Source organism: Stegostoma tigrinum, chromosome 3 (genome assembly GCF_030684315.1).
Source record: "Stegostoma tigrinum isolate sSteTig4 chromosome 3, sSteTig4.hap1, whole genome shotgun sequence".
In the NCBI taxonomy this organism is placed as follows: Eukaryota; Metazoa; Chordata; class Chondrichthyes; order Orectolobiformes; family Stegostomatidae; genus Stegostoma; species Stegostoma tigrinum.
In genome coordinates this window covers 96303699-96317559 of record NC_081356.1, presented here as the reverse complement: position 1 = coordinate 96317559, position 13861 = coordinate 96303699, and positions in this window count along the sequence as shown.

Sequence of the window (13861 nt, the reverse complement as noted above, 5' to 3'; positions counted from 1 at the left end):
CCTGCGGGACAGGAAGAAGCGGAGGGCCTTGAGGCCATCTGCATGCGGAATGCAGGTGTATAGGGACTGGACGTCCATGGTGAAGATGAGGTGTTGGGGGCCAGGGAATTGGAAGTCCTGGAGGAGGTGGAGGGCATGGGTGGTGTCACGGACGTAGGTAGGGAGTTCCTGGACCAAAGGGGAGAAAATGGAGTCCAGATAGGTGGAGATGAGTTCGGTGGGAAAGGAGCAGGCTGAGACAATAGGTCAACCAGGGCAGGCAGGTTTGTGGATTTTGGGAAGGAGATAGAAACGGGCCGTGCGGGGTTGGGGAACAATGAGGCTGGAGGCTGTGGGTGGGAGGTCCCCTGAGGTGATGAGGTCATGAGTGGAGTTGGGGATGATGGTTTGGTGCTCGGGTGTGGGGTCATGATCGAGGGGACGTTAGGAGGTGGTGTCGGAGAGTTGGCGTCTGGCCTCGGCGATGTAGAGGTCAGTGCGCCAAACTACCACTGCGCCACCCTTGTCTGCGGGTTTTATGGTGAGGTTGGGGTTGGAGCGGAGGGCTGCCCGTTCTGCAGGGGAGAGGTTGGAGTGGGTGAGAGGGGTGGAGAGGTTGAGGCGGTTAATGTCTCGTCGGCAGTTGGAGATGAAGAGGTCGAGGGAGGGTAGGAGGCCTGGGGGTGGTGTCCAGGAGGAGGACTTAGGTTGGAAGCGGGTGAAGTGGTCAGTGGAAGGAGGGTTAGGCTCCCGGTTGAAGAAGTAGGCATGGAGGCGAAGACGGCGGAAAAACTGCTCTATGTCCGACCGTGACTGGTATTCGTTGATGTGTGGTTGTAGGGGGACAAAGGTGAGCCCCTTGCTCAGGACTGACCGTTCGTCCTCAGTCAGTGGGACGTCTGGGGGGATGGTGAAGATGCGGCAGGGTTCAGTGTGGCTGTCTTCTCTGGGGTTGCTGGCTGTGGAGGTTGTGGGCGGAGCGATGAGGTCGTCGGCCGTGGGCAGGGTTCCGTTGGCGTTGGCCGTGGGCGGAGTTCCGTCGGCGTCGGCCGTGGGCGGGGTTCTGTCGGCGGTTGGAGTATCGGGGTGGGCGGCAGCAGCTGCGGTGAGGGTGGTGTGTGAGGTGTTGTAACTGGAAGTGGAGATGGTGACTGCAGCAGCGGTTCCGGAAGTGGTGTGGCCGACGGAGGCGGATGTGACGTCATCGGTGGGGTCCCCGGCCTTGTCCTCATGGTCAATGGCGGCGAGTGCATGGTGGAGGAGGGGCAGGGACAGACTCGGGATTTGGGAGGCGCAGGGATCCTCTTGTGGGTGGCAGGGGCCAGTGAGTTTGTTGTACTTACGATTTTTGGTGTCCAGTAAAGCTGAGTGAAACTGGATGTTCAGTCTGTGGATCCTGCGGAGGATGAAAAACAGCAGGGGTCCTTTGCAGGTCTGGGAGAGGGAGGCTCTGAGCTGGGGCAGGCTGGATTGCATTGTGTGGAGGTGCCGGCGCATGGCTGCGAGTGTCTCTTTCAGGACTCGCAGGGAGAAACGCTTCTGAAGGGTCTGAATATTCTGGGTGTAGAGGTGGTCACGGTTGGGGCCAAATTGGGAAGGCTGAAATGTGGACTGTAGTCCCTTGGGGATGATCTGGTTCTGTAGGCAGGTGGTGAGGAAGGTGATGTGGCTGTCGTACCTGGTTTGCTACAGGACATGGTCGAGCAGTTTCAAGGCCGAAGAGATTACAAGAGAGTTGCAATGGGAGAGAGATTCCCTGAGGTTGGTCCGGAGGGAGGAGGGTAACTTCTTCAGGTTAGGCATCCCTGAAAGAGGCTTCGCAGTGAGGTTAAAATAGTATCAGAGATAATGGGAACTGCAGATGCTGGAGAATCCAAGATATTGGGGAAACCAAGCGGAGGCTTGGGGACTGCTTTGCAGAACACCTCCACTCAGTTCGCAACAAACAACTGCACCTCCCAGTCGCAAACCATTTCCACTCCCTCTCCCATTCTTTAGATGACATGTCTATCATGGGCCTCCTGCACTGCCACAATGATGCCACCCGAAGGTTGCAGGAACAGCAACTCATATTCCGCCTGAGAACCCTGCAGCCTAATGGTATCAATGTGGACTTCACCAGTTTCAAAATCTCCCCTTCCCCCACCGCACCCCTAAACCAGCTCAATTCGTCCCCTCCCCCCACTGCACAACACAACCAGCGCAGCTCTTCCCCTCCACCCACTGCATCCCAAAACCAGCCCAACCTGTCTCTGCCTCCCTAACCTGTTCTTCCTCTCACCCATCCCTTCCTCCCACCCCAAGCCGCACCCCCATCTACCTACTAACCTCATCCAACCTCCTTGACCTGTCTGTCTTCCCTGGACTGACCTATCCCCTCCCTACTTCCCCACCTATACTCTCTCCACCTATCTTCTTTTTTCTCCATCTTCGGTCCGCCTCCCTCCTCTCCCTATTTATTCCAGAACCCTCACCCTATCCCCTCTCTGATGAAGGGTCTAGGCCCGAAACGTCAGCTTTTGTGCTCCTGATTGCTGCTTGGCCTGCTGTGTTCATCCAGCCTCACATTTTATTATCTTGGATTCTCCAGTATCTGCAGTTCCCATTATCTCTGGTTCTGATATAACGTGTGTTTCTTCAACGCAAATTGACTTTAATACCATTGAAGAATTTAGTCCTCACCCTCTAACTTTTCATTCAATTCTTTTCACTTTCATCAAATCCAGGGGTTTGCCAATGGCACTGGCATGGGCCCTAGCTACACTTACCAGTTTATTGACTATGTTGGATAGTCCCTCCTCAGTAAATACACTGTTACTGTTCCCCACCTCTCCCCCTGTTACATCGATGACAGCATCGGTGCTGCATCCTGCATCCCGTTTGAACTGGAGCAGTTCATCGACATCGCTAACAATTTCCACCCTGTCTTCAAATTAACTTGGTCTATCTCAAACACCTCCCTCTCCTTTTTTGAACTCCCGTTTCTATTTCTGGCAACAGTTCATGTATTGACATTTACTATAAACTCATAGAAATCCCATAGCTACCTGGGCTACATCTCCTCCCAACCTATATCCTGTAAAAACTCCATCCCGTTTTCCCAATTCCTCCGTCTCTGTTGCATCTGGTCTGATGAGGATTCCCAAGCATTCCGGATGTCTGCCTTTTTCAAACAACGTTCTTTTCCCCTCTGTCATCCAGACATGCCTCTACTATGCCTCCTTCATTCTCTTCTCCACAACTCTTAATCCCACGCACACCGCACCCCCAACCATAATAAAGACAGTGTCACCCTTGTCCTCACTTTCCACCCCACCAGCCCCCTCTCCTTAGCTTTCACCACACCCCCTGCCCACGAGCCACTCCAACCCACCCAGTACCTTCCCCATGACTGTAAAAGAGGTAACACCTGCTCACACAGCACGTCCCTCACCTCCATCCAGGGCCCTAAACAGCCCTTCCACATGAGACAGAGCTCCACTAGAATCTCCTCCAGCCTAGTCTATTGTATCTAGTGCTCCCGACGTGGTCTTCTCTACATCAGTGAGACCAAACGTAGGTGAGGTGGTCGTTTCGCTGAGTATCTTCACCTACCTTATAATGGCCAACCTAACCTCCCGGTCACCACCCATTTCAACTCCCTGCCCCACTCCCCCTCCGACACGTCCATCCTCAGCCTCCTCCGTGTTCCCGTGACTTGGAACATAAATTTGAAGAACAATACCGTCTTTTTCACCTGAGCAACAAGAGGACTCAAAATTAAGGTCTCCAATTTCAAATAACCTTTCCACCTTTCCCCCACATCCCCTTCCACCCCACCCCCCACCCCACCCCTGCTTCCATTCCACCTTCTCACCGCCACTTCCAGCCACGAGCCGGATTCATCCCTCCCATTGACCAACCAGTTTGTACCATCCACCAGTGTCCACCTCTCACCACCATTCTGCCTCCACCCCTCACTCCCTCTCTTTATCTGCAGCTCCCCCTAGCCCCACATCCAGTGCTGAAGAAGGGTAATACCCGAAATGTTTATTGCCCCTTTCCTTCAGGCACTACCAGGCCTGCTGTGTTCTTCCAATCTCCTGTTTGTCGACCTTGGAATCCAGCATCTGCAGTTGTTCTGTCTCATTGCAAACTGCACAGTGCTGGCTAGCTCAGAAAGTGCTCACAAATTATGAAGAATTCTTAATTTCTTCCATTTTCTTCACTGTGGGAACTTTAGTTTGTTTTTGTGTCCCTACGTGCTGTTTCTCCACTTATTATTCAAACATGTAGCACCAGCTTCATTAAAAATACGATCATCAGTGAACACCATGTAGTTATTTGTTGTGCACTCCGGATGTAACACAAATGAGCTTAGTGCATTTCACTTACTTGAAGATCTCATGTGAGTTTAATTACTGTTGAAAATAATGGTCACAGTATTGAGTAATCTTCAGACACATATTTTGCCAAGCAAACAGTAACAAAAATTGAGCGTGGCCTTTGTCTATATGATGATATCCCAGTCCTTCGTCTGACTACATACAGAACTCTTAAAATAACACCACTCTTAAAGTGATTGTTCACACCCATTATAACAGCAAGGTGTGGGAAGCAACCATGTTGAACTGCTTCATATATTAACCATCCTAATCAGACCATTTCTCGGCAGGATAAAAATGGCCTTTCAAGACGTGATTAAAGTCCAATGCATCCTCACAAAGTCAGCACTGTGGAAGTATGAATACTGTCCTTGGTAACAAAATCAATTAATGTGATCACTTACCCGTTCCCCTCTACTAATCGATTTTCAAGATTTGTGAACATTTGTACATCTGGAAACAGCAAATGTCTATTAGCTAGTTTATCAAAGTCCACCCACAGATATTATTATCCGAGAGAAAATGCTCAACAGAACAAACATTAGCATTGCAAATCTTTTTTTTCACGTAATTATTCATTCAAGTCAAAGGATTACTTGAAGTTAAAGTCATTCGGCATGAATAGACATAAGCTTTGAAATTGCTTTCAGCATAAATTATCACACTGACAGCAAATGGAAGAATAGAGAGTAGAAATGTTAAGAAGTGCACAGTACCTTCAATGTATTTGACGCAACAACAAATTGCAAGCTCCAATCAAAAAAGCAATGTTATTATTAGCAAGCCCAAATAATTTACTTCGAAACATAAGCAATTGTCTAATATGTTGCAAATGGACTGGGATTTGGAAGAACTGCTGAGTAGAAGTTTCAAAAATTATCTGAGATTCAGCTAAGAAGATGTACATAAAATAATCCATAAAATGGTCAAAACATTAGTCAGTGAAGAATGTCTCAAGTGCAACTGCCTGAAGGGATTAAATAAAACAAAATGGCAGACAGTAAAATGACTGGAAACTAACTACAGGGAAAACCAACTGACATCATTCCTTCAGAGCTCAGTTATTCATCTTGGTCATGTTTTTGTTAAAGCATTTCCTCACAACTGTGGACTTGGAACATAGAACTTAGAGCAGTACAACATAGGAACAGGCCCTTCAGCCTATGATGTTGTGCCAAACATAACATCAAATTACATTAATTCATTCTGTCTAACCTTGGTCCATATCCCTGCATACCTTGCATATTCATGGGCTTATCTGAAAACCCCTAAAATGGCCCAATGGTATCTGCCTCTAAGATTCCCTGGCACTGTGTTTCAAACTCCTACCACTCTCTGTGTAAAAAATCTTGCCCCTCACATCTCCTTTGAACTTTCCCTTCTCACCCTAAACACATGGCCCCTTAGTATTAGACATTTCAACTCTGAGAAAAAGATTTTGACCTTATCCTATCAATGCACCTCACAATTTTATAGACATCTATCAAGTCTCCCCTCAGCCTCTTCAGCTCGAGAGAAAGCAACCAGAGTTTTTCTAGCCTCTCCTTATGGTTTATACCCTCTAACCCTCTCCTGCACCCTCTCTAAAGTCACCACATCCTTCCTGTAATGTTGTGATAAGAATTGAATGCAATTTTTAAAAGAAAACTAAAAAGTAATAAGAGCAAGCAAGACATCCACATTTGAAGTTCCCACCATCACGATAACTTCACACTCTGCCAATGTTCCCTTTTGTGAAGATTACTGACTTTGATTCTATACTCCAAAGAGAGTGATGTTAACATCTATGAAGGGGAGCTGACTATTACTGATTTGGATGGAGAAGTGGAGATGAAGTGTTGGTGTTATGAATCTAGTAATATGCTGTTGCGCAGTAGTTCAAATCACATCATGATAGTTGATGGAACTTAAATTCAATCTGCAATATAATGCTAGTCTTTTATCTGGTGGCAATGAAACTAGTGATTGCAATAAAAATACATTGGGCTCTTGAATGTCCTGTAGGGAAAAAAATCTTCCATCGTCACTCCAATGCGGCCTACATATGACTCTAGACTGATAGTAACATTGATGACTGAAAAGTGCTGTGAAATCATTGAGCAAGCTGCTCAGTTCAAGAGCATTTACAAAAACATTGGATTTACCAATAAGGTCTACATCCCATGGAAGATTTTTCTTTAAAAATTGACCTGCTTTAGTAACCTAACAACATGGTATTGAAATCTGTGATTACTTCTCATATAAGCATTGGGACCTGGCAGAAAGTTTGAACAGTTTGCAAATAGCTTGTTGGTCTCTCAATAGGTGAAAACAACAGAGAAGGTAATTAGTGCCAGGAGAAGGCCCGATAGTTAAGTGTTTCTTTGAGCCCTGGAAGGAAAACTTAACCCTACCCCGACAAAAATATAAAACCATCACCTTCCCATGGAACTGATCTCTATGAGACGGCACTGACACCCTGTTCTACTTATTGCTTAGCATCGGTAAATAGTGTAGGATGCTATGGGATTTTCAGCCATTTTTTGCTACATCCCATTGTGAAAGGATTGGACTATGGCGGATGGGATTAAATGATGCACAGCCGTTAAAATCAGCCAGGTCTTATTTCCCCACTATTGAGAGGAAATGAACTTACAATGCAACTTCCTCCCAGATGCCTAGTGGCAAATAAAATCCAAGCTGAAGTTGTAATTATGTTTAATTGCGTTGATTTTGTTTAATTGTGTTCAGGTAGTGGCTATTGACTGAGATTCACACTTGTCCTTAAGTAGGAATGGAATGAACCTGTAGCTGTTGAGTTAGTAGGTACAAGCACAATGACGTGTTACTCTGTGAACTGAAGCTTCTATAAGACTCATTAATATCCTACTATAAGACTACACCACGTAGAATCCTAGATTAAAGCATGCTCACAGAGAATGGTTACCTAAAAGTGAAGGTTTGAAGAAAAAAATAGGTAGGAAACAAAAATCTTTGGTGCCATTGTAAAAATGTCAAAAAGCAGCTGCAAATTGTGAGGATGCAACTACACCTCGGTGATGTTGGAATTTTAAACACATGACCAGTGGAACAATGAGATCGATAAGTGGACACGGATCACACCTTCTCACAGAAAACAAGGCATGACCTGGCACTATCATTTCCTAAAAGTAGTAGTAAAATCAGAAATAAAGTACTTTGTGAGATGGGTACCTATCAAAAGTACAGGAATGAAGGTTTGGACCTTCTAATAGGATAGAATCTGCAGAAATAGAATCTGTTAAAAGTCAATGAGATAAGGTCAGAGTTTGATAAGCTTCAGGAAATGGATTATCATTCCAAGGCAGAGTATTTCGTGGATTTTAACAGATTGTGTAAAGACTGACAAAATTCAATCTTAGGAATCCTGGGATTAGCACTCGTGTTTAACTTATTGCAGCGTGTGAAAATATTTCACAAGGACAGGCAATCAGGTTTTACTGATGCTTATTTATCAGAGAAGGGCACTATCTTGGATCGTAAATTTGCTGTTTTTTTTAGAAAGGGGGAAAACAAACCTTTTCTCTTACTTTCATGGAATGAATTAAATATTTTGGGTGAAATAAATGAAAACTCAATTATCATATTTCAACAATAACAAAGTGTGGAACTGGATGAACACAGCAGGCCAAGCAGCATCTTAGGATCACAAAAGCTGACATTTCGGGCCTAAACCCTTCATCAGATGGGTCTCGGCCCGAAACGTCAGCTTCTGTGCTCCTAAGATGCTGCTGGGCCTGCTGTGTTCATCCAGCTCCACACTTTATTATCTCGGATTCTCCAACATCTGCAGTTCCCATTATCTCTTTATCATATTTCAAAGATGTGCAGATACCAGGCATGGATGTCATACGAATGACTAAACACAGGCAGAACAAGAATGACATAAAACAAAGAGTTGAGGATGCTGAACATCTGAAATGAAACCACTGCAGCAAATGTAGCAATTACAGCAGAAACCAACACTCGAGGGCAGCAATAATGGAGACTAAATCCTGGAACTACACACGAAATATTTAATTGATTCTTCAGACGTGACTCAAAAGTATATAAATTTCATAATATTGATTGTTTAAAGTGAAAAGGCAGGATCCTCAAAATTATACACGATGAATAGATATCTGAAGGGTGAAGATAATGTTGAATCTGATTAACACAAAGATTTTTAATAATGTGATGAATGCATTGGTCATGCACATGTTTAACAGTGTAATACTAGATACTCCAACTGTCTATCAGTTAGTTTGTAGAACATACGGGAAGAACAATGTTCAAAAAGTAAGGCCCAAGAGTTTGCAGAGAAAAATAGAGCAGAAACAGAGACTGATCCATAAATTTACCTGATGCATTCAATTTTTTTTTAGATTTCAAATCATTCCTCTGGCCTGGATACATCACAAACTCAATTTCACTTTTCTGTAGGCCGTTGAGCATTAACTAAGCATTATGGCCTTTTATTAAAAGAAGTTATTCATTGGTTAGGGCATTGAAAACCTACATCAAAGGATTTGCCTACCTCCGATACAATGGGCTTCATGTAAGTGGCATTGCAAGAGTTTGGCAGAAGATTCGCTCTAGTGTAATTTCTGAACTAAGATCTGGAAATGTCATCCCAGACAATTTCTAGGAATGGTCCACAGAGCAGACAAAAGCAGAAGCCTGACAGGATAGCAGAGAAACTGCTGCAATAAATTTGTAAGCAAAAATTAAACAAACCTCCACAGCCAAAAGAAATGCAGACTAAATTAGTTATTTAAAAATTTTCTTTTACTTCGCTTCACAGAACGCAAGTGTTGCTTGGTGGGCTAAATTTATTGGCCATCCCTAAATGCCCTTGAGAAAGTGGTGGTGAACAGGCAATAAATGTTGGCCCAGCCAGCAACACCCATATCCCAGGAAGTGTTTTTTTATAAACATTGTTTGGCATGGAAGAAATATAATCTTTGTAAATAACATGCAAAACATTAAGCATTACGTTGCTTTTTAGCACAGGTCAAGCAAGCCAAATTCTCTGAGTTTCAAACTGGTAACTTTTGAATCATTTATTTATTGTCACGTGTATTGAACACAAAATACAGTGAAAAGTGTGTGCTGTCATCATATTTGGGCACGATTCATATTAAATTTTTAAAAAGATAACATAAAGAGTGAATCCAACTTTTCCTTCTCTGTGCTGCAGTCCTGCTCCAGGCTTCCCAGCCTGTGCCATGTTGCCAAGACGGGCCCACTCCACGCGGATGAGAGTCCCACTCCAGGCTTCACACGCCGAACGACTGACTCTGTCGCCATGTTGCCTCGGAAGACGCTGTTGCCTCTGTCGCCATCAAAGCCCCCTTCCAACCAAACAGCTTTCTTTATCGAGTAAGTTTGTGGAAAAAAAGAAGGGGAAGAAGGAAAAAGAAAAAGACAAAAAAGTCGACGAAGTGCACAGGCATGGGCACAGGTGGTGGCTTTGATCAGATATTGGTTCAGTTGTGTACTACACTAAGTATTGGTAGCCACAAAAAGCGCAAAGCTATACAACTGAATCAAAGTCACCATGGAAAATTCTTCATTTTATTACCCAACCATTCTGACAATAGATGGATTGCTTGACCAATAACAGCTGCAAAATAAAGATATTTCTGCAGTGAAACAAATCTCCTACACACTCCAGAAACTCATAACAAGAAGTGACACCTTTAAAGTAAACAACAGCTTCTGAAACTGTGATTCATTAACATACACAATTTGATAAGTGCAGCTCTTCAAATATATTTTTTTTCTTCTACAGACATAAATGTTCTTATTAACACTGTCAAGTGACTCACTGTCCTCTATGATGCATGTCAGAGTTTGATACCAATAATAAGGGATTATTTAACATCAACAAAAGGCTTCGGGCAATATCTTCTTCCAGAATTCTGCTACCTCATTAACAAAATCCTCTTGGAAAGCAATTAGGAATTACTTGGAGCCCCTCACTGTCCTTCACCACTGAACACACTATAGGGCATATTTAACCAGAATTTACTGTCAAAGTAACAGCTAAGGCCGCAAAAAACATTCTCCCGTTCTTATGTTCCTATTCCTGGCATCCATAAGTATCAGTGGGAAGATTTAAGTTGGAAAAGGAACACCTCAAGACTTACAAAATGATCAATGATTCGAAGAAAAGCATTTCACAAAAAAAATGTTAAAAAAATGCAAGAGATACGAAAGTCAGCATCTGCATAACCAGGTAGCACACAGCCAAGAGGTGTAGCAGCATTCACTGTCTGTTCAAAATGAAAACGTATAGTCTGACCCCAGAAAGTCAGCTGGGATAAGAAATGGAGGCCTGGATTTGCGCAATGATGGATTACCACTTCATCAATCCAAAAATGGGAAAGGGGACTAAAAATAAAATAGCTCACCCCCGAACACATTTAGCATTTTTGTGGGGCCAGAAAATGAGCAGTTTGCATTTTTGCATATGTTTCGTGGAGATAGCTGCCCATAGTGTTCAGCAGCAGCCTCCTGTGATATTTGATTTTGGTGACCTAGGTTAATGAAATGCAACAGGCACAGATTAGGCCTTGTAGGAGCAGGATTCATTTGGATATACAGGGTATGCTTTTGGAGAAGTAAGGTAGCCCCTTTGTACTTGGTCACAGGACACCTCTGGGAGAAGTATGGCATTTTTTGGAGTTATCAAAAGCAGAAATGATGTTACATAAAATGTGTGTAAACTCATTAATTGCCAACTTATCAGAACTGTCAAAAGGCTTATCAAAAGCAACTGCCAACAAGGATAACGCAATTAAAAACATTGCCCTTTCATCTTTGAAAAAAATATTTTTGAAACGTTAAACAATATCGATCTTGTCATTTCACTCTGTTAGCATAAACCTAGTAATACAGCAGGTCAGGAGCTGGGAATACTGTGGCAAATAACTCGCCTACTGACTCTCCAAAACCTGCCCACCATCTGAAAGGCACAAGTCTAGAATACTCCCAATTTGCCTGCATGACTGCAGCTCCAACAACACTCAAGAAGCTTGACACCATTCAGGATAAAGTAGCCCACTTCATTCGCACTACTTCCACAAGTATTCACTCCCTCCACCACTGAAGCTCAGTAGCAGCAATGTGTGCTGCCTATAAGATGCACTGCAGAAATTCGCCAAAGATCCACAGACAGCATCTTCCAAACCCAAGACTACTTCCAATCAGAAGGACAAGGGAAGCAGATATATGGGAACACCTCCTCCTTCAAGTCCCCCTCCAAGCTATTCACTATACAAATTGGAAATTGTCGGCGTTCGTTCACTGTCACTAGGTCAGTACCCTGGAATTCCCTCCCTAATGGCACTGTGGGTCAACCCACAGCAGGTGGACTGCAGCGGTTCAAGAAGGCAGCTCACCACCACCTTCTCAAGGGCAACTACAGATGGGCAAGAAATGCTGGTTAGCTAACAATGTTCACATCCCACAAATTAACATATATAAAAAAGGTGGAGGCCATAGCTTGGCAATGAGGATATAAGCATCCTTGGGGGTGCGTACTAGCCACAAGATAGTATGAAGTAGAGGAGGACTGGTGTGGTGGGTGGGTGTCATACGGAGGAGTCTGGAGGGGTATTTTATGTTCATCACATTTTAACAAAAACTTTGACAAACTGGCAATCCATCAAGACAGACTTCCACCCAGTTTGCACCAAGATCTGGCAGCACTGCATTCTCTATAGGGCCTGACTCGCATAGGACCTGACACCCCCGGAACAAAAAAAAACTGCCTGGATATTTTCTGCCAAGTTGGATTTGTGCAGCTGGGAAATGCCCCAACTGTATACTCCCACCTTGTAAATGAGAATTTATCCTGAAGGCTTAGAGCAGCAACCTTGGCCTGAGATGCAGTAAAATTTCACCACCATAAACATTAAGTTTCCCTTGACAAACTATTCCAGTGAACTTTATATAAACTGAAAAATCTGTGGTGAAGTTTTTTTTTAGTCCACTCACAGGAGGTAGGCATCTTTGGCTAGGCCAGAATATATTATGGAAGCAAACTTTTAACTCTAATTTCTCTCCATGGATGCTGCCAGATCGGTTATGTTTCTCCAGCAATTTCTACTTTTGTTTCAGATCTTCAGCATCCACAGTTCTTTGTTTTATATTATTGTAATGAATGTGGGTTTGGAATGGGCCCTCTTTTCGCTATATTTCTGGCCTCCAGATTATCAAAAATTACATTTCAACCAAAGTGGCAAGCAAACATCTCAATAGAAATTTAGGGCTTAAAAACAGGTCTGCAGGCATTTCCAAGTTACTCCACTAATGCTACGAGGGACAGCTCCGTAGTCCTGAGGATACACAATTCTGCAAGTAATAACTTAAATTCTGGGCCAAAGCTACATCGTTACAAATGTAAGATAATAAAGTGTGAAGCTGGATGAACACAGCAGGCCAAGCAGCATCTCAGGAGCACAAAAGCTGACGTTTTGGGCCTAGACCCTCTGATGAAGGGTCTAGGCCCGAAACGTCAGCTTCTGTGATCCTGAGATGCTGCTTGGCCTGCTGTGTTCATCCAGCTTCACACTTTATTATCTTGGATTCTCCAGCATCTGCAGTTCCCATTATCTCTGGTTACAAATGTAGTCCCTTTCGGATGAGCTTGAGTTTACCTATGCTGCAATAATCATGAATCACAAAACTCCTGCCTTTAATCATGAACCTAAAACTTCAACAAAAATGGAAATACTGTCGAGGCTGAAAATCAGAAATAAAACATGAAGAGAATATGCTGCAAATCAGCCAGTTGACATCAGTGATGAGAGAACTCAAACTGTTTTGTTCTCTTAAGCTGCTGCTTGAACTGATCAGTGGTTTCACCATTTTTAATTCCATTGCTTTTTGTTCATTGTACAATCTTCCCTCTGGGACTTGGAGACTATTGTTCTGAGTTTCAATGAAGTTAGTGAGGTGGGAGTTCATATTATATGACTTCTAACCATTGTCCTTCTTACAGTAAAGCTCTCATGTCTGGGCATCTCAAATATGTGCAAGGGCACCAGGGATTTTATATCTGTATTATTCTAAGCCTTTCTTTCACAAACATTTCATCTTGCCGTGAGGAATAATGTTTGTATGGGCTTTTCTCTTGGTGAAAAGAGGAACAAGTAGCAAAGTGAGAATTCTACCCTTCCCTCTGACACTTTCAGGGGAGGTAATGGCCTCATGTTATTATCACTGGACAGTTAATCCAGAGACAAAAGTAATGTTCTAGGAACCTGGGTTTTAATCCCGCCATGATGGTGGAACTGGAATTCGATAAAAAATCTGGAATTAAGAGGTTAATGACAACCATAAAACCATTGTCAATTGTTGGGGAAAAACCCATTTGGTTCACCAATATCCCTTAGGGAAGGAAACTGCCATTTTTACCTGATCTGGTCTACGTGTGAATCCAGACCCACAGCAATGTGGCTGACTCTTTCCTATCCTCTGTGGTGGGTAATAAATGCTGCCGAGCCAGTGAC